General features: G+C 49.5%; 1 protein-coding gene across 2 annotated transcripts in view; it reads right to left on the bottom strand.

Annotated features, from left to right (window-relative positions):
* The window catches only part of THOC2 (THO complex subunit 2), a 2,257,836-nt gene that overhangs the window by 1,646,680 nt on the left and 592,700 nt on the right, over window positions 1–18,456 (bottom strand). The window lies entirely within an intron of this gene.

The following is an 18,456-nucleotide window of genomic DNA, read 5'->3' as shown; positions in this document are numbered from 1 at the left end:
GTCTTTTGTTAAAACGGTTCCTGGTCTTTGTTCGTCATGTCTTTGTGGAAATGTCCTTCGAGTCTTTCTCTGCGCGCCAAACCAGGTTTGGTCTCTTTGTTCATTCGCCTTTGGCGGGCTTCAGGAGTGAAACCCGCCTCTGGGGCCAGAGTGTCTGGGGTGGGCAGGAAGTAAGGGAGGTGCTTGAAACTTCCTGTGCTTAGTCTCCTAGGAGGCCCAAACGCACTCTGTGGTGATTGGCTGGCTGACTGTCCAGCACGGACAGTCCCCCTGCTGGGTGAGTGACAGCTAGGCTGGAATGAATGGGAGAGAACTGAATAAAAGGCGAGTCCTTTGGGTTGGAAGGCAGAGTCGACCACTGCACTAAGGAACCGACGAAGAGCTTGAAGAGGACAGCTGCTGCAACTCATGGACCATTGGTTTGCCCACTTGACCGATGGGTGCTGGACGCTCTTGCCCACGGACACACTAAGAGTTCCATCAGAAGTGTCAGCGGATACCACCGGTTGCCCGGCAGGAGCAGCATATTCCTCGGCTCCTGCAGGAAGTACAGGCCATGCTAAGAAAAGGGGCTATAGAGCTGGTTCCAAAGCGACTCGAGTATACACCAGATACTTCTTGGTCAAGACCGGTGGATGGAGGCTCATTCTCGACCTGCAGCGTCTAAACAAGTTCCTCAAGTCCCAAAAATTCAGGATTGTCACGTTGCAACAGGTACTCGGCCAAATGGAGGAAGGGGACTTATGTCGCTGGATTTGGAGGACGCTTACATCCATGTCCCCATTCACAAGAAGCATCAGAAGTTCCTGCGCTTCATCGTACAGGGAAAGCACTACCAATTCAAGGCCCTCCCCCTTGGACTGAAGTCGGCGCCCATGGTGTTTACGTAGTGCCTGGCGCCAGTGCCGGCCAATCCATGTCTGCAAGGGATACACCTGTACCCGTACCTCGACGACTAGCTCACCCAAGCTAAGTCAAGGGAAATCGCAGTCAAACACACCGACATGACCGTCCGGCTGCTGACAGATCTGGGATTCTCAGTGAACTATCCAAAGTACTGCTTGATTCGATCGCAGAACGCGCTGTTTCTAGTGTCCAGGCTCTACACGGTCTCCTGCCTGGCGGCCCCCTTTAGAAGAGCGAATAGCAGCCATTTCGGGAAGGTGCAACGGCTGTTGACACTGAAGATTGCCATGGTACGGACCATCATGTCGCTGCTCGGCCTGATGTGTAATTACCTGATCAGGCTCTGCAGGTTGCGGATGCGGCCCCTTCAAGAATTCCTGGACGCTCGGTGGGTCCAGGTGTCCGGAAGCTTCGCAGACAGGATTGTGCTCTATGAGGAGTTCTGTCTAGCGATTAGGTGATGGGGCGTGCACTCCAACATCGCTGGGGGCACAGATTTCCAGAGCACCCCATACCATGAGACTCACCACGGACGCTTCCCTGGAGGGCTGGGGAGCCCACACCGGACGTCTCCACGCCAGAGGCATGTGGCTAACAAAGGATAGGGATCTCCACATCAATGTCCTGGAACTGCGAGCAGTGTTCTGGGCCCTCAAGTCGTTCCTTCTGTCCCTAAATGCAAGGTGGTGAGGGTCTTCACAGAGAATACCACCACAATCTTCTAAATCAGTAAGCAGGGAGGTACCAGGTCCCCAGCGCTCTCCAAAGAGGTGCATAACTTGTGGCACTGGGCTGTCGCCCAGGGGATGTTTCTCATTCCTTTTCACCTGGTGGGAGTCCAGAACACCATCGCCAACTCCCTCAGCAGGGAGGTGCACTCTTGCCCCATAAGGGGGCTTCGGCAGGATCAAGTGGACAACCTTTTCCTCAGGTGGGGCAGACCCCAGATAGATCTGTTTGCGACGAACTCCAAATGTCAGAGTTCCACCAGCCTAGGAGCATGGGGGACGCATTCTCCTTCCCGTGGGAATGCCTGTTCCTGAACGCGTTCCTGAACACGTTCCCGCTGTTGCTTCTCCTGCTGCGAGTCATCCACCAACTCAAACGGTGCCGATACAGGATGATCCTCGTCGACCCGGCCTGGCTGAGGCAAATTTGGTAACCAGACCGTCTCAGCCTGTTGACATCACCTCCATTCAAGCTACCAGTGGTAGCGGATCTGCTCGCCAGGGAAGCAGAGCCTCGGGATTGAATACGGCTCAAAGCTTTAACACAAAATTTCTGTTACTTTTGTTAGGGGCAGTGACTGTGGGCATATTGCCTTTGAGCCGCACCAATTGTATCGGCAGGTCAAGCAGAGCTTTGGCATTCATTAAGCCTTCGAATCTTTAACACCTATTTGCTGTTCCTTATGTTTAAGGCGTCGACTGCAGAAATATTGCCTTTGAGCCGACCCACTAATAAAAATTGAGATAATCAACCATATGCTGACCCTATAATTAACCCAGTCATGCCCTCATTGAAGAGCGGGAATAAAGGTCTGGAAAAAATATCGACCCAAGCAAGAAAAAACAAAACAAACAGGGAAGAAACACAGGACTGAAGGGTTGAGTATCTCCCCCATTGCCAGTTTGCAGGTGCAAGTACGGAAATCAAACCCTTTCCAGCTAAACAAGCAACAGCAATTGTAGACCGGACCCATGTCTATGACATTAGTACGACTGATTTTTTTTAATGTCATCTCATCAGCAGTTGCAGAACCAGAGATATGTTTCGACTGCGGACAGTCTCGTGCAACAGACATGTATCAGCCATGGCGTCCCCAGCAGACTTAACTGCCAAAATTAAAGCAGAACACTAGGGTTTCAGTGGCATAAGTATCACCTCAGATGACAGATTCCCTGACTTCATTACACATTAAGAAAAGCGGATGAAAGGAAACGGTTGACCTCTTCCACCGTATCAGCAATGAATGTTGCATTGAGCTAGTTTGAAAATCTATACGACAGTGTGTGGGATGAGGTCAGAGAACAGACTGGATGGACGAAATCAATCTGAAGTTGTATTCTTTGTGTGCCTGCTCCCTCCCCCCACAAGGTGCTTCCAAGATCTTATCAGACAAAATATGTACAAAGCAAATAGGAAAGTTGGGCCATCAGTCAGTGCATCATGATGGCTCTCTGACCTTGAAGAGAGTAACTGATGTAACCATGCATAGTGCACCCCGGAAGTGAAGTGAGGCCCCAGAAGAAACAGTAATCCAAATCCAAAGAGAAGCCAAATCTAACCTCCAATGCCCGTCATGATCGGACATTCTATAAATGGCTAAAGCAAGAGTAGAAAAGAAACTGACATTTTGTGTTTTCTCGAGGCCCAGACAGATTTATAAATTCACTGCACCAAACTGAAAAGGCGCCAATGGAAGTAAAAGGAGACAAACGCTCCCAACGTATCCAAATCTACCCAAGGTCAGCATTAAGTACCATCATACATTGGAGCAACAAAGATTAAACAGAAGAAAGGTAACAAGTCCTGTATCAGTGAACATGGCCCTCAGATAGGGCCGGAGCAGTGTTGACTGTGTACCCACAAGAATCCGACTGAAGGCTTACTAAGAACTGAACATGAAGCATCAAAGGTTACAAAGCCTTGTGTGGAAATTATTGACCGGACATTGCCCATAAACTGAACAATCACCACACAGGAAGTGTGGTGGAGAATGATGAGCCTTGCGACTGTAATTATGCTAAGGCTGTATCACCAAGTAAACCAGGAATGAGACAGGGGTCTGTCTTGGAACAACAAAGGATGGAAGGAAACAATTCTGGTGGAGGGTGTGGGATGAGGAAAGCTGGGCCCAAGGGAGAGGTCCCAGAGAAAAATGGGGTAGGACATCAAGAAAAATCAGAAGATCTTGCTAAGTATAAAGATCGGTGCACCCCCATGATTTTGAGCACTGAGAACTTAATAGACAAATGGCAACAGTTTAAAGAAAAAAGTTCTTTTCAATCACTTTAACCTTCGTTGGGGAACAGCCGTGGAACAAAGGTCCATTATGCAACATGAGTGTGGGACCTCTGGACTGGTTGCTAGAGAACTTGAAGCTCGACTAAAAAGATACCTCATTGAGCCAAAAGGTCCACGAGAACAGGTTTATTCCCAAGGGTCCTTTGAAACAGACACCAAAGACTGGTGATCTGATTCGGCTTGTCCGATAGAATATCTACTCGACCCTCGTCTGTGGCCTGGTCTAGTCCTAAACCGAAGTAACATTTTATTGTTATTTAAGAAAATCTTGGCATTGTGCTTGATATCAAGTAAAGATATTGTGCAAGTAAAATTACACAATAGAAATACGTTTGAAACAGCCGTGATGAATGTTACATCAAAGGTCGTTTACACAATGTTACTAAATGAGAAAATAATCCATTCAAACTTTGGGCTTTGAAATTAAACCATGCCCAAACCGCAATATGGCTAATTTTCGTGGTATTGGAAATAGTAATCTTTTGGAAAAACTGAGAAATAGGGAGAGGAAGAGTTCCACCCAAGATTATAAGGGTGAAGCTCCTAGGTCCCTCCCGTATTGGAGTAGGACACCCCCATATTCTGTGTACAAGCGTGTGGCCATTTACCACCAGGTTAGTACAAAGTAGTCTACCAAGCGGCTTAGCTATTCCTTCGAGGTGAAGGATTAAGATGTCATGATCACTAGCTTTAGAGTTCTTCACCTCGAGCTGTACGGTCTCTATAAATATGCGCTCAGACCCTGCAATATAATCCAACTATGATCTTGATTTGTTTCTGTGCCAGATGGGCCTTGGCGGAATATCCCCCAAAATCTGTCCATTTCTGATTTGCAGTCCCCAACCCTGTAAGAAGTTCCACCACTTATAGCCCTAAATAATCTGACTTAGTTCGTAGTCATTCTTGGGCCCTTTATCGGTCTCCAATTCCATGGAAGGTGGGAAGCAGTGAGAATTAAGATTCCCCACCAAAATGATTTCTGAAACCAGGTATTTCAATTTGTACCTTTCAATAATATCTTGAAATTCCTCCAGGCAAAGCGATAGAACATAATGAGTTGAGTTCCAGTAAATGTTAATCAGTAGTACATTTATACAAGTCTGTTCAATTTTTGACTCAATATTACTTACAAGTAAACCCCAAAAAGCATCAGTGATCAGGGTTCCCTTGAAGCCCAAGTTGTATTTAAGTGCTATGTATAAACCGCCTGATGGCCTGCCTCCATTTTGTCTAATTGCACCTTAGCAAAAGGTAATGTAACCATCCCAGATCAGGGGCCTCATTGCATGTGTTTCTTGAAGGCACACTATGTAAAATGTGCTCATATTGGGGCGTGGCTTGGAGCGCCACTGATGCGGTCGCTCCCTTGAAGCCTCCCGTAGAGAACCCGCCGCCACCGCGATTATCATGCGGTTCCAGCGAAGCTCGTGATCGCCAGTACCATCTTTGGTGACCGGAACCTCTGAAGCATGCCGAGGTCGAGGATGATCTGCTAGCGCGCGCGCGCGCGCGTTATGCCTAAATTTGCCCCTCAGACCCAGCACCCAGCGTCCTCCTAGGAAAACAAGATGGCGGAACGGGCCGAGATGAGAGAAAAAGGCAGAGGACAAAGAGGAGGGGCACTCTGACAGCCGACAGCGCGGACAGCAGCGATCCCGCCTACGGAACCCGGCCGGGCCCAGAAGGAGGCAGAGCCGGTCACAACCCTGGTGAGAACAGCGGCTACAGCTATTCCTGCGCAGCCACCAGGGGCCCTCTCACCCCCGGAACCCTGTCGTCAGAGCCGAGCGGCGACGAGACCTTCCCCAGCAGTAGCCGTCGGCCACAGGCCCAGACCGAACTTAGCGACAACGGGGGGAATGCCCTCGGCCCCTTAAGCAGCGCAGGGGCACAGCCCAGAACCTCCGGAACACAGCCTACACTCCCCACGCAAAGAGCGCAGACCCTTCCCGGTGAAGGACTTCCAGCTAAGCCCCATTTAGATACAAACCCTCACCCCCCACATTCTTCCTGGTGCCCGGCCCACATCCTCGCCCAAGCACGCATCCAGCGCTCAAAGCAACTGACCTCTGGTGCCCCCCCCACGCAAATCGCCTCACAATAGCCACCACTCGACACACTTAATCAACCAGCCCGTCAACACTCAAGAAGTCGCAAGTCCTGGCCCTTGGGGCGAGCCCACCAGGAGAGTTCACCTACGAGCCCTCCGTTACACTCTTGGGGCCCCCGCCGGAGCCTCCCCAAAGCAACCCCTCCGCACAACCATCATGTCCAGGCAAACAAAAGCCGGCAAAGCCGCGGACATCCCCTTCATGCTTGCAGGGGCGGACAAAGGCAAGAAACAGGACCCTCTCAAATTGACCCCACAGAAACAGCCAGAGGAAAAAGACGCTCTTGCCACTAAAGGGGATCTGGTAGCCTTTATGGCGGACATTAAGGCTGAATTTCAATCTTGCCTAGTGGAACCCACCTCCAAAGTAGAGCAGACAGACCAGAGGGTAACAGAGGTTGAACAACGGCTGGGGGAGGGCGAAGATCGGACACAAGCCCACACCGCCTCCCTTGGAGAAATCCAGCAATCTATCAACACCCTGCAAGATAAATATGAGATTCTGGAGTTTAAACAGGAGGACCTTGAAAATAGGGCCCGTCGAAATAATCTCCGGATCCGAGGGGTCCCATCCTCTGTCCCCGACAACAAGTTAACGGAATACATAGGGGATTTCTTTCAAGCTCTGCTACCAGATTTAGACAAATCCCAACTACTGCTAGATCGGACCCACCGACTGCGCCCGCGCCGGGGAGTAGACTCAGACCCTCCCCCAGATGTGATCACCAGGGTTAATTTCTTTACAACTAAGGAGGCCATCTCAGCGATTAGCCGTACGGGAGACTCCCTCTCGTTCCAGGGCTCCCCTCTTCAGATTTTCCAGGACCTCTCTGCGCTCACTCTACAAAAACAGAGGGCCCTCCGCCCCTTAACACTCTTCCTCCAAGACCAACAGGTGCGGTACAGGTGGTTGTTCCCAATGGCGCTACAATTCTCATACAGAGGCACTGTCCGATGAATCACTCATTTGGAGGACGCAAACTCAATCATACAGCCAACCTCACCCAGAGACACCTCACTGAATTCGGAAAAGGCGGGGGACTCTGAACCACCACCCCCCCCCCCCCCAAGCCCAGGCGGTCCTCTTGGTCGAAGATTCAGCAGAACCACAGGAGGAGATAACTAGGGGCGATGTGCACTTCAGAAATCTGGGCCACACTGACCTCGGCCGGTTCACCCTCACTCACTACAGAACCGCCAGCTCATCCCTGAATAAATAGAGCTCTTCGACGGTGGCGGCGGGACACACCCACGGTCCATACCCACCCCAGGGATAGTTCTACCATCATGTCCTTGGAAACCCACGATACTTTACACCTTGACATCTCCATCGGCCCAGTTGGCCAAGGGTGCGTCCGCACACACAATGTCGGCCCACCCGTTAATTAAGGTTATGCATGTTAAAAACTCAAGTGCAGGATGGCACACATCTAAAGCTCAATAGTAATGGCAGTTGACCCACCTCCGCCCAGCTCCACCCCCCTCTCTCCGTCAGCTTAACTCATGGAACATGACCGGTTGGCAGACCACCAAATCCTGAGACTCCTCTCCTTAAACGTCAATGGGCTGAACTCGCCTGCCAAACGGAAAACAATTCTGCTCAAACTTCAGGATGAAGAGGCGGCAATAGCCATGCTTCAGGAGACGCACTTACTACAGTCGGACACCCGCCGGCTCCGCTCCCGATCATTCCCCTTCCAATTCTTCGCCTCAGGGGGAACTAAAAAAGGGGGCACTGCGATCCTCTTCCGGAAGGACCTGAACCCACCGATTTTTGAACCAAAAGCCTGTTCAGACGGCCCTTTCATAGCGGTCAAATGCCTTCTGCTAGGAGACCTATACACCTTCATCTCGGTTTACGCCCCCAACACCGGGCAGTCACATTTTTACGACTCACCGAGTACCTCCCTCTCATCATTTATAGAAGGCCAGACAATCGGAGGAGACTCCAACGCCGTTCCTGATCCCATAAAGGACAAATTGCACCCCCCCCCCCGACCTCGAGCGACTTCACCCAGGCACTGAGCCTCCTCAAGACGTTCCATTCACTGGAGGTTGTAGTCACTTGGCGGGTCCTTCACCCCACCGAAAAAGACTTCTCCTTTCATTCGGGCGTCCATCGAACCTTCTCGTGGATTGACCTCCTCTTAACCTCCCCCCAGACTCTAGCCTTCGTCAAGGAGGTGGCCATCGGTACGAGAGCCCTATCAGATCATGCCCCAGTGATCCTGGAAATCCGGGCGCAGAACCCAAAATCTGACAGCCCACACAGATGGACTTTATACGACCCCATCCTCAATGAGATGGCTACAAGAGACAAGATCGCGAAAGCTATCAAGAGCTTCTTTGAAGAAAACCCAGCATCCGATACCTCGGTGGGGAACACCTGGGATGCAATGAAAGTAGTCAGAGGTACCCTGATTGCCCAGGGAGCAGCCTACCATAGAAATAGGCGACAAACTCGGACTGCCTTGGAAGACTAACTGAAGCCCGCAGAAGAGACCCACAAGAGGAAAGGTTGGTCCCCTAAGACACAGAAAGCCTTGCGCATAGCCAGAAAGAAATTAGAGGCCCATTATGCAGAACAGACCGCCCTACTCATGGCTGGAGCTAAACAATCGTATTACGCAAAGAACAATAAGCCAAATAACAATAAGCCAAATAAAATCTTGGTGGCCAAACTGGCCAAACTAAAACGGACCAAATTTATTACGGGCCTACGTGACCCCAAAGGAGTCACCCAATTCTCGGAACCCAAAAAGCAACAGCTAGCGAGGGACTACTTCGCCAAGATCATGATGGCCAATCCACGAAACCAACTGCAACAAATGGAATACCTACGTAAAGCAGCGCTACCGTGGCTTTCTGACACAAGGCGCCCATCACAGAAGAGGAGATTGAGGAGGCCATCAAGTCACTTAAACCACGAGCCCCGGGCCCAGATTAATTCTCAGCAAAGTTCTATAAACTATTTAGGCCCCAACTGGTTCCCCACCTGGTCACACTTTTTAACTCTTTCAGAGAGACAGGACCTGTGACGCCCTCGATGCAGGAGTCGACCACCATCCTCCTCCCCAAACCTGGGAAAGACCCACGAGACTTAGCCTCGTACAGGCCGACTGCTCTATTGAACATTGATGCGAAGCTATACTCTAAAATTCTGGCAAACCGCCTGGGACCCATCCTACCAGGGATCATTCAGCCAGACCAGGCAGGCTTCATCATACATCGGGCGGCAGGAGACAACATCCGGAGGACTCTCAACCTGGTGGACCTTACTGCCCGGAACTCCCAGAAGTTGGTCCTAATGGCCCTAGATGCGGCCAAGGCCTTCGACAGGGTGGATTGGTCGTTTATGAAAAACACCTTGGGGGCCTTCGGCTTTGGGGCAACATTCCAATCAATAGTACTAGCTAACTACACTGGCCCGAAAACTCTCCTAAGAATCAATGGACACCACTCGGCCCCTATCCCCCTGACCTGCGGGACTAGACAGGGCTGTCCGTTGTCCCAACTGCTGTTCGCCCTGACCATGAAGCCCTTTGCCCAAATAATCAGACTCAACAATCAGATCAAAGGCCCGAGGATCGGCCCCTCGCAACATAAAATCGCTCTGTATGCCGATGATGTCTTTCAGAAGCCAGCTCATCCCTCCGACACGCACTAGAAGAGATGGACAGCTATAACGAGTTTTCCGGATTTTCGGTAAACTTCGCAAAGTCTATGGCCTTAAGCATCGGCCTCACCCCGGGAGAACGGGAACCACTGGCTAAAATGTGCCCAACCACGTGGGAAGAAAGGGTGATCCCCTATCTGGGGGTCTATATCCCAGGGGACCCGAAAGACACATACAAGGCAAACTTTCCCTGGCTGCTCGGGGAACAGGAAGGCGACCTGAAACGATGGACGACACAGGAGATCTCGCTGCTAGGGCGCATAACAGCGTGCAAGATGAACCTCCTCCCGAGATTCCTCTAAGCCTGCGCCTCCCTCCCAGTGGCGATCCCCGCTCCAGCCCTTCGCAACCTACAGAGGAAGATATTGAAATTTATCTGGAAAGGTAAGAAGGCGAGAATCCCCTTAAAAACGCTATTGGGGGCTCCAAATTCAGAGGTCTGGGAGTCCCGGACCTACAAGCTTACAGGGTGGCAGCCCAATTAGCGCAAATCCACACATGGCAGACAATCACAAACCGCCCTAGATGGGTGGAGCTGGAACAGTCACGGACACCACTACCACTTTGATTCTTGCCAAACATCCCACCCCCTCTCCGAACACACTGGGGAGACCTTCTCCTGGCAACTAAGCACACCCTAAAGTCCTGGGATTGGGCGCTAAAACGGAAGGGGGTCCAGAGAGGCCTGAACCCTCAATCCCCTGTCGACTTTAACCCGGCCTTCTCGCCTGGCACGAGGCCCCGCAACTTCCAAAACTGGATAAACGGCGGCCTGGAAACCATAGACCAGCTATACGGGGAGGGGGCGCCCCTGATATTCGAGCAATGTAAAGAAAAATTCCAACTCCAGGAAAGAGACAGATACATTTATATTCAACTGCGCCACTGGTGCACACACCCCTAAACTCTGCAGGCGGCAACGCGCCCTCCCCCCACCGCCCTGGAACTGACACTCAGGGACCTCCCGGCCCGCGGGAAAATGTCTACCCTATACAGGCGATTCTTAGGGGACTTCCTGAGCACAAGAACGCGCTGCATGGCCCAATGGGAAGCGGACCTGGGTCGACTGATAGAAGACCGGACATGGGTGGACATCTGGACCCAGACACACACCTCGTCCACCTGCATCACAAACATGGAAAGTACCTATAAAATCATGCTACGGTGGTATTACCCGCCCCTCAGACTTCATCATATGAATCCCCAAGTGGACTATCTCTGCTGGAGAGGGTGCGGCCTCCCAGGCTCTTTCTTCCACATGTGGTGGACATATCCACGGATTCAGCAATTCTGTAAAACATGCTTAGAGACCATTGCGCAAATCACTGGATCAGCGATCCCGCTGGAGCCGGAGCCCGTCCTGCTGGGAGCTCCGATCCCAGCGATCTACCCACGGGTCGGCAATCGGGCGAAGTTGCTGACGCAGTGCCTGCTAGCCAGGAAAACAACCCTGGCCCGCACCTGGTAGGCCCCAGAAGGCCCCTTGATGGCCCAGTGGTGGATGAAACTTTGGGACATACTGGTGGCGGAAAAGGTAACGGTGGCAAAGGCGGGTGCCCTACACAGATTTCAGAACATCTGGGCCCCAGTTCTGGAATATGACCGGCGATTCCCAGCCCTGACCTATAAACCCATTAACGTTCGCTGGTCCCTGAAAGACCACGAAAACCCCGAAAGGGACACATAGTGGCCGGGGTATGGGACAGACGGCCCCGGAGGGGGGGTGCCCAGACCTGGGAGGGAAGGGAGGGGCACGGGAGGGGGACTGGGGGTTAACATGCTTAAAATGCTTTTATGATGTTGTTGCAAGTGGTTGTGTAATTGTCATCCTGCCTTGTTCAAAAATAAACAAAGTTTAAAAAAAAATGTGCTCATATAAAAATCTGTCAATGCTGGGGAGAATTTGCATTTATGTGCTAATTCCCTTCAACCTTCGCGACCCCCAGCTCTTTTGCTGGATTTACGCTTGCGACTATTTCCATATGAGTGAGTGGGACCTTTATCTCTCTCACTCATGTGTTTTTCTGGACTAGGATTTGAGCGTTTCACTGTTTGATGGAGCTGACAAACTCCATAGGCATCTGCTTTTTGTATAGTGACACAGCACCTTAGGTGCAGTGCCACTAAGTCCCTTGGATTTCTTTGAATGTTTAAATACATTTTATTGGGCGAACTACAGCTCCTAAGAATATTATGATCCCTGCCTTACTTTTCCCTTTGTGGGACCAGCGCACCACCCTAGTGGTTTAATTTTTACTACCAATATGCATTTTTACCGCAGACTGAACACTCAGCTGCAGTACAGCACCCATGGGTGTCCATTTTCCCCAAATGGCTTGCGTCTTCTTTTTTCGCCATTTTCTACTTGTTAGTTTCTTCTGGGCTTTTACTCTGTTAGTTGGTGCAGGCTTCAGTGTGTCTGGAAAGGCAGTGAGTGAGAGTCCTGAAACTTCCTGTCCTTTGTCTCTAGGTGCGCCTGAATAAAAGCAGTACCGATTGGCCAGCTGGCTGTCCTGAAAAGACAGTGTCATAGCCACTGTGCAGGAACCCCAGTTCACAACCCTTAAAGGGTCCAGTTGGAGCCAGTCCTGGTGCCTTTGGCACCTGGCTCATAAGAAAGTGTGCTCTGCACACTTTTCCCCTTGGGCGCATGTCATTCCATCTCATATCAGTCAACCACGTGTATCTGGGCCGGGCGTGGCCATGGGAATCAATGAAGCTGCACGTGCAGCATCATTTGGGAGTGACAGGATGGAACCATCTAGCAGAGCAAGGGAGGCATGGCCGGGACCAGGATATTTAAGCCTGCCCCTCCCGCAGGCCAAGGCTTCACGTTATTCTGCCTAAGCAGCGTAATGCTCACCGCTGCCTGAAGCATCTTACCGGTTTTCCAGTGCAACCATCTCGGAGAAGCCTCTTGCCCGTCTCCCAGCAAACCATCTCAGAGAAGCATTTTACCTGTCCTCCAGCGAAACCACCTCGGAGAAGCTTCTTACCTGTCATCCAGTGAAACCATCGCGGAGAAGCATCTAACCTGCATAGCCAGCCAAACCATCGTGGAGACGCAACTTACCCTTTTTCTCCATCAGAACCAGCTGAATCATCACTGACGCGTCTCTTACCTGCTCGTAGAGACTCCATCCGCGATCGACCAGAGCGCATTTACCTGGCTCGTGGAATACAATTACTGACTGCACGCCTTACCGGACCTTCAGCTCGGACACCAACTCCGAAGTTCTACACGGCCAGCTTCGTTGCGGTCGCAGGCATCCTTCACCCGCCGCCAGGTCCGTGCACCGCAACTCTTCTCCAAGCGCCACCAGACTATACCTGCAGGGGGAAAGAACAAATAAGGTTAGAAACCTAATTGAGACATTTGCTTAGGTCGCGCGCCTTCCCATCTAGCGCTTACCTTTGGATTCCAACTAGTCATCTTCTTGGGAACACTTCGAAGTTCTCCACTGGCGTAACAGCTCCGCTGGGCTGCCATCACATATAAGGGAGAAAGACATTAAGAGTACAAACTTAAATCATGTGACAAGACATTAATACTTCTATGAACACTAATCATCACAAAGACTCCTACACTCAAAGTGGTTCGGTCACAGCCGGCCTGGGCCACCACATCTATGGACCAGTGAAGCAACTGGGTCATCTTGAAGCGCCCCTGCTGACGAGAAGCAGGACGGAGAGCTCGCCCTAACTATATATCAGGTGAGCCTATATGGCTAAACGCTTACTTACCTAATTTTGGCACGAAAGGTCCGAGGGGAGTCACGATACCTCCACACCCTTCTCATTGCCTCTCGTGTTCCGGCAGGGGCAGTACCAGCATCCAGAACAGTATACTTGGCAGCAGCTGGGGGTGAGAACCGATCCCGGGGAGCTGAATAAAAGGGGGGGGGGAGTGAAGGGGGGAGCTCCAACCGTGCCCCAGCGTCCCCGCAGAGACTAGGTGAGCTTAACAGACAGCCACTGTTTGGGCAAATTCTCATAAATGTGCACATTCCCTTCACCTTAGAGACCCCCACCAACTTTGCTGTATTTTGAGAACTTTATTTTTTTACCTGGAAAGAGTGCGAGTCTTTTTTCCCCCACTCATGTATTTTGATGTGGGTTTTATTCTTGTGTTCTTTTTAGACAACCCCATAGGCATCTTTACATGTGCGTCACACAGCAACCTCAGTGCAGTGACACAGGGAAGCCTTTTCTGGCTGTCCCAAGGTTTAAATACCTTCTCTGGGATAAACTACTGTTTCCTAGAGAATGTGAAGTTTAATTGGCATTAGTAGTCTCTTTAAATTCCTAGACCCAGCACACAGTATCTTCCAATAGAGTGCTGAAGAGGTTACCTAGTATCCCCTATGTCTAGAACGTCATGTAGCAGTCATATGCTACCCTTTACTATCGAAGTGGCTGGTGGCAGTGGTTTTACAACGAACTACCATGATTTTTCCCCGACCACGAACACTGGTAGCTAAAAATCATAGGGAGCCATGTTTTTCAAGATGGCGTCTGAGCCCCTTTTGTTTAAACCCATCCCGGTCATCTTTTTTCACCATTTCTTTTTGGAAAGGTCTTTCTTAAGTTTGTCTCTGCGCGTGAAACCAGGTTTGGTCCCTTTGTTCCTACGCCTTTGATGAGCTTCAGGACCTAATACCGACTCTGGCGCCCGAATGTCTGGGGTGGGCAGGAAGTGAGGAAGGTGCCCGAAACTCCCTGTGCTTAGTCTCCTAGTAGACCCAAATGCACTGTGGCGTAATTGGCTGGCTGACTGACTGTCCAGCAAGGACAGCCACCCTGCTGTGTGAATGGCAGCTATGCTGGAATGAATGGGAGAAACCTTTTTAAACGAGTCTCTTGGACTGAAAGGCAGAGTCGACCACTGGAACGAAAGAACCAAAGATGAGCTGGAAGAGGATGCTGCTGCAACTCCTGGACCGTTGGTTTGCCCGGTGAAGCCCTGCTGCAGGTCCGAATTGCGAAGTTCACCTCGACAGAGAAGCCCTTCAAGGACGACTTCGCCCTTTGAGTTGGTAGGACCAATCAACTTGTAAGCCACCTGTACACCATTCTCGGAGCTGGTTGTATTTCCTCAGAGTGCTGCAGGAAACCGAATAACAAGGGAGAAGGACACCAGCTTGTGCGCTTTAGGACAGCTACCGGAATCCAAGAATTGCCAGATTTGTGACCAGTCCCAGTGCAGGAGTTCCCCGACGTCCTCCCTCTTGTCCCAACGACTAGGCTCAGGAACAGCGAGATATGCAGGATCTGCCAGGAACAGAAGTCTTCAGCTGCATCTTTTTCTTCTATACACGGTACTGTGAAAACCCGACCGAGAGAACCTACCTCTCACACTGCAAAAGTGCGTACAAAACTTTGGTAACTTGCAGGCCTAGTCAGCTTGTGACCCGACATATGAACCTTTCTTCCATGAATTACTTCCAAGAAACGTGGCAAATACTTCTCCGTTTAAATACTAGAACCGTTTTTACCTTTGCAAGACACTAATTCATTGACTTTGGCCTACCTATTGCAGTGAATTAACTCATCTGGTGAACTCAAACTATTTGCACTGTTGAAGTGTAACTCCATTATTTGTTTGATTAACTTATGCCTTTTTGCTCTTACTTCAAATGCTCTGAGTGCCATTTTGCTCCTACTTCAAAGTAGTTTAAATGCCTCAGAACCCGATAGTGTAAAGTACTGTAGTATATTTCCGTGTGATATTGATTGCCTCCTTCTAGTGAATGTTTTCTAACTGACTGTAATAAATTAAGTGTTTTTACCAAAGAAACTTGGTTATAAGTGTATCTGAATACTTGTAATTATAGACCTCTGTGTAACACCCTTACAAGCTCACATTCCCTCTTGAGATAAGCCTGGCTGCTCAGCTCGCTACCAAAAACTGTGGTACAGACTTCTAACAAATGTTGGTTTTGCTTACACTTGTAGTAGTCCTAGTTGCGTGTAGTGGTCCCAGAGGGTACTGCATACAAACTTTGCCTAACAGCCACCCTGCCGAGTGATTCACAGCATAGACTTTGAATGAATAGAAAAAGGCATAAAAAAACAAGGTTTTGGGGACTAGAGGCAGAGATGACCACTGGAAAGGAACATCCGAAGACTACGACATGACGAAACGCCAGCAGCACCCTCCTGGACCACGAAGTGCCCACGGAACTCCTGCAGCTGTGCTGACCCAGTTTTCATATCGAGAAGGCCCGTACGGGACGACTTCCTCCATTGGGCTGGTTGGACCAACTAGCCTCAAGACAAGCTTCCATTTGGCGCAACCCCCGACTTGCTGTGCCTCACCAGCCCGGATTGCTGTGACCATTGATGAGTGCATTGTCTTGTGAAGTCTGAATCCTTGAACTCTTTAAATAAAAACTGACCCGTCTATCAAAACAGGTGAGTGTCCATGATTTTATTTAAACTTAAGAGTCCAGGCTGTTAGCCCTGTGCGGGTTGGACGCCGGCTGATTATCTCACTCTCTTTTTTGAACTAGGGATTGTAGTCATCCCAGTTCTTTTTTGTCCTTTGTCTCGACAGATCAATTTATTTATGTCTGTCCTTTGAATTGAGCTCGACATGCGAAGAAATGTTTTGCCGAGTTCTACCATTTGGGTTGAGAATATGGTATATAACAGTTCTCCCATTCATTTATATATTTCACTGAATTTCAGTTTGGTTGTGCTGAGAGGACGGCTCATTTCAGCGTTTTTTTAATATACTGTTTTTGTAGGTTTACTGTTTTTCACAGAATGCGCGTTTGTATTTGATCACAAAACTGCTGATTAAAGATTGGAGCCATCCAAGAACAAGCAGCGAAATGTCAGTATCAGAAATTGGCAATTCGAATGGGATTTTATTTTTTACTGCTTTGTCCTGAGGAAGACGTGCATCAGTCGTTACTGACCAGATTTATCCAACCGCCGAAACTACTAATGTAATGATCTATTTGGGCGACATGTTTCTATCCACAATGTCCCCAGTACTTGTAGTTGACTCAATACACCTCAATGGATTCTAGATTGAACGCATTATAGATTGAATGCACTTTAATGATTCCGATGCACTTTACATTGACTTTAGACTTTATGCTTTGTAGATTTAGTACACTTATGCCAATTAACTAGATATATTCTAGTAATGTTGCATCTTAAATCCATTTAATACCATGTTTGACTGAAATTCTTCACACCTGCATGTTGCCACATTATACAATTCTGAGAGGTACAGTCTGTTTCCCTGTGAATACCCTTCACGCGGAGCAAGTTCTGTCCCTCGGCTGTCTGCCATTTGGGTTAGCTTGTACAACAGCTTTATATTACAGAATGTTATGGCTTCAGACACTTTATGTTCCTTTATCTATTGTGGCAGCCCTACATGAATTATGGGCAGAATATTCAGATCAACAGTTCGTATTTCTTAATAAAAAATATTTTTGCAATTGAATCTATGTCTTTACCTACTTTGCTTTGATTTTGCCTCCCTCTCAGCCATCCATTGGAAATCTGTTAGATTATTTAATTCACTTTTTGTAGAGTTCCGGACAAAAAAAAAACAAAAAACTATTGCTTAAAGGACTCTAAAAGGGACTTAATCAGTGGTTTGCGTCTGAGGTAAGCGGGGATTGCCATGGACACCTCTGGGTGCACTCCAATGCTCTGGAGCGACTTTCTGGAATCAGTTAAATACCTTTTTTCTCCCCACAGTACCTTAGATTAGAAGATAATGTTCTTAGTGGATGCTCAACGATGTTGCAGCTCTGGACCAGTCCTCCGGATTCCTTGGTCTGATGACTGAAGTCAGGACAATGGATGTGATTGCTCAGCAGCAGTCTCGAGGGAGGATCTCTAGCACGACTTTCAGCAACCTCTCTGGTCACGCTACGGTTTTTGCACCTTTTCTGCAGCACCAACAAAGTACGCGATTTGCCCAGTCAATCTTCCTCGCTTCCTGCAGACCCGCACTCTGATGAGGGGGTCTGAGCGAGTTGGATCGGATCTCTGGAGTGGCCTTGAGGGCGCCTTTACACGACGATGCACTCGAAATGGGCAGCAGGTCTCCTGGTATTGGGGTTCCACAGCTCTGGAAACTCTCAGGACTTCAAGAGATGGCTCAAATCAAAGTTAGTCTTGGGACTGGTTGTTCGCCCAAGTCAAAGGGAAGGAGGAGTCCTCTTCGAAGTTACTCTGTTGCACAGAAAACTGTATCAGGAAAGCAGTGGTCGCTTCACTGTTTTGTAAAGGGTCTGTAGGCACCTCTGGTCATCGCCTTCTTCGGTTACTTGAGATTTCAGTGGTCGACTTGCTTTAAACTCCAGGAGCCTCACCATTTTATACAGTTCCAGCACACTCCTCTGCAATCTCGCTCAGCAATTTTTAGAAAGGGGTGTTTGGCTGTCCAATTAGGATAACCAGACCCCCTGTAGGAGTTGGTTCTATTCAGGCACTCCAACAAAGGACAGTGAGGTGGAAACCCCCCTCCCTTCCTGCCTGCCAAGACAATCTGGAGCCTAGGCGGGGACATCCAAGGGTTCACGCCAAACGCAAAGCACACATATGCCTCCCTCTCCCAGAATGGTAGAAGGGCTAACAAAGAACAACCATGCTAGTAATAGTGAAAAAAAGGAGAGGCCCCAAGTTGCTACTTGGGTGCCCTATGGTGCACTACCGAAGCTATCGAAATAGCCTGTGGTATAAGAATAGCACAATAGTTGGTAGAACA

The sequence above is a fragment of the Ambystoma mexicanum genome, chromosome 5p (assembly GCF_040938575.1).
Source record: "Ambystoma mexicanum isolate Mex_15411 chromosome 5p, UKY_AmexF1_1, whole genome shotgun sequence".
In the NCBI taxonomy this organism is placed as follows: domain Eukaryota; kingdom Metazoa; phylum Chordata; class Amphibia; order Caudata; family Ambystomatidae; genus Ambystoma; species Ambystoma mexicanum.
The sequence above is the reverse complement of the archived record's forward strand: the minus strand, read 5'-3'. Positions and strand labels throughout refer to the sequence as shown.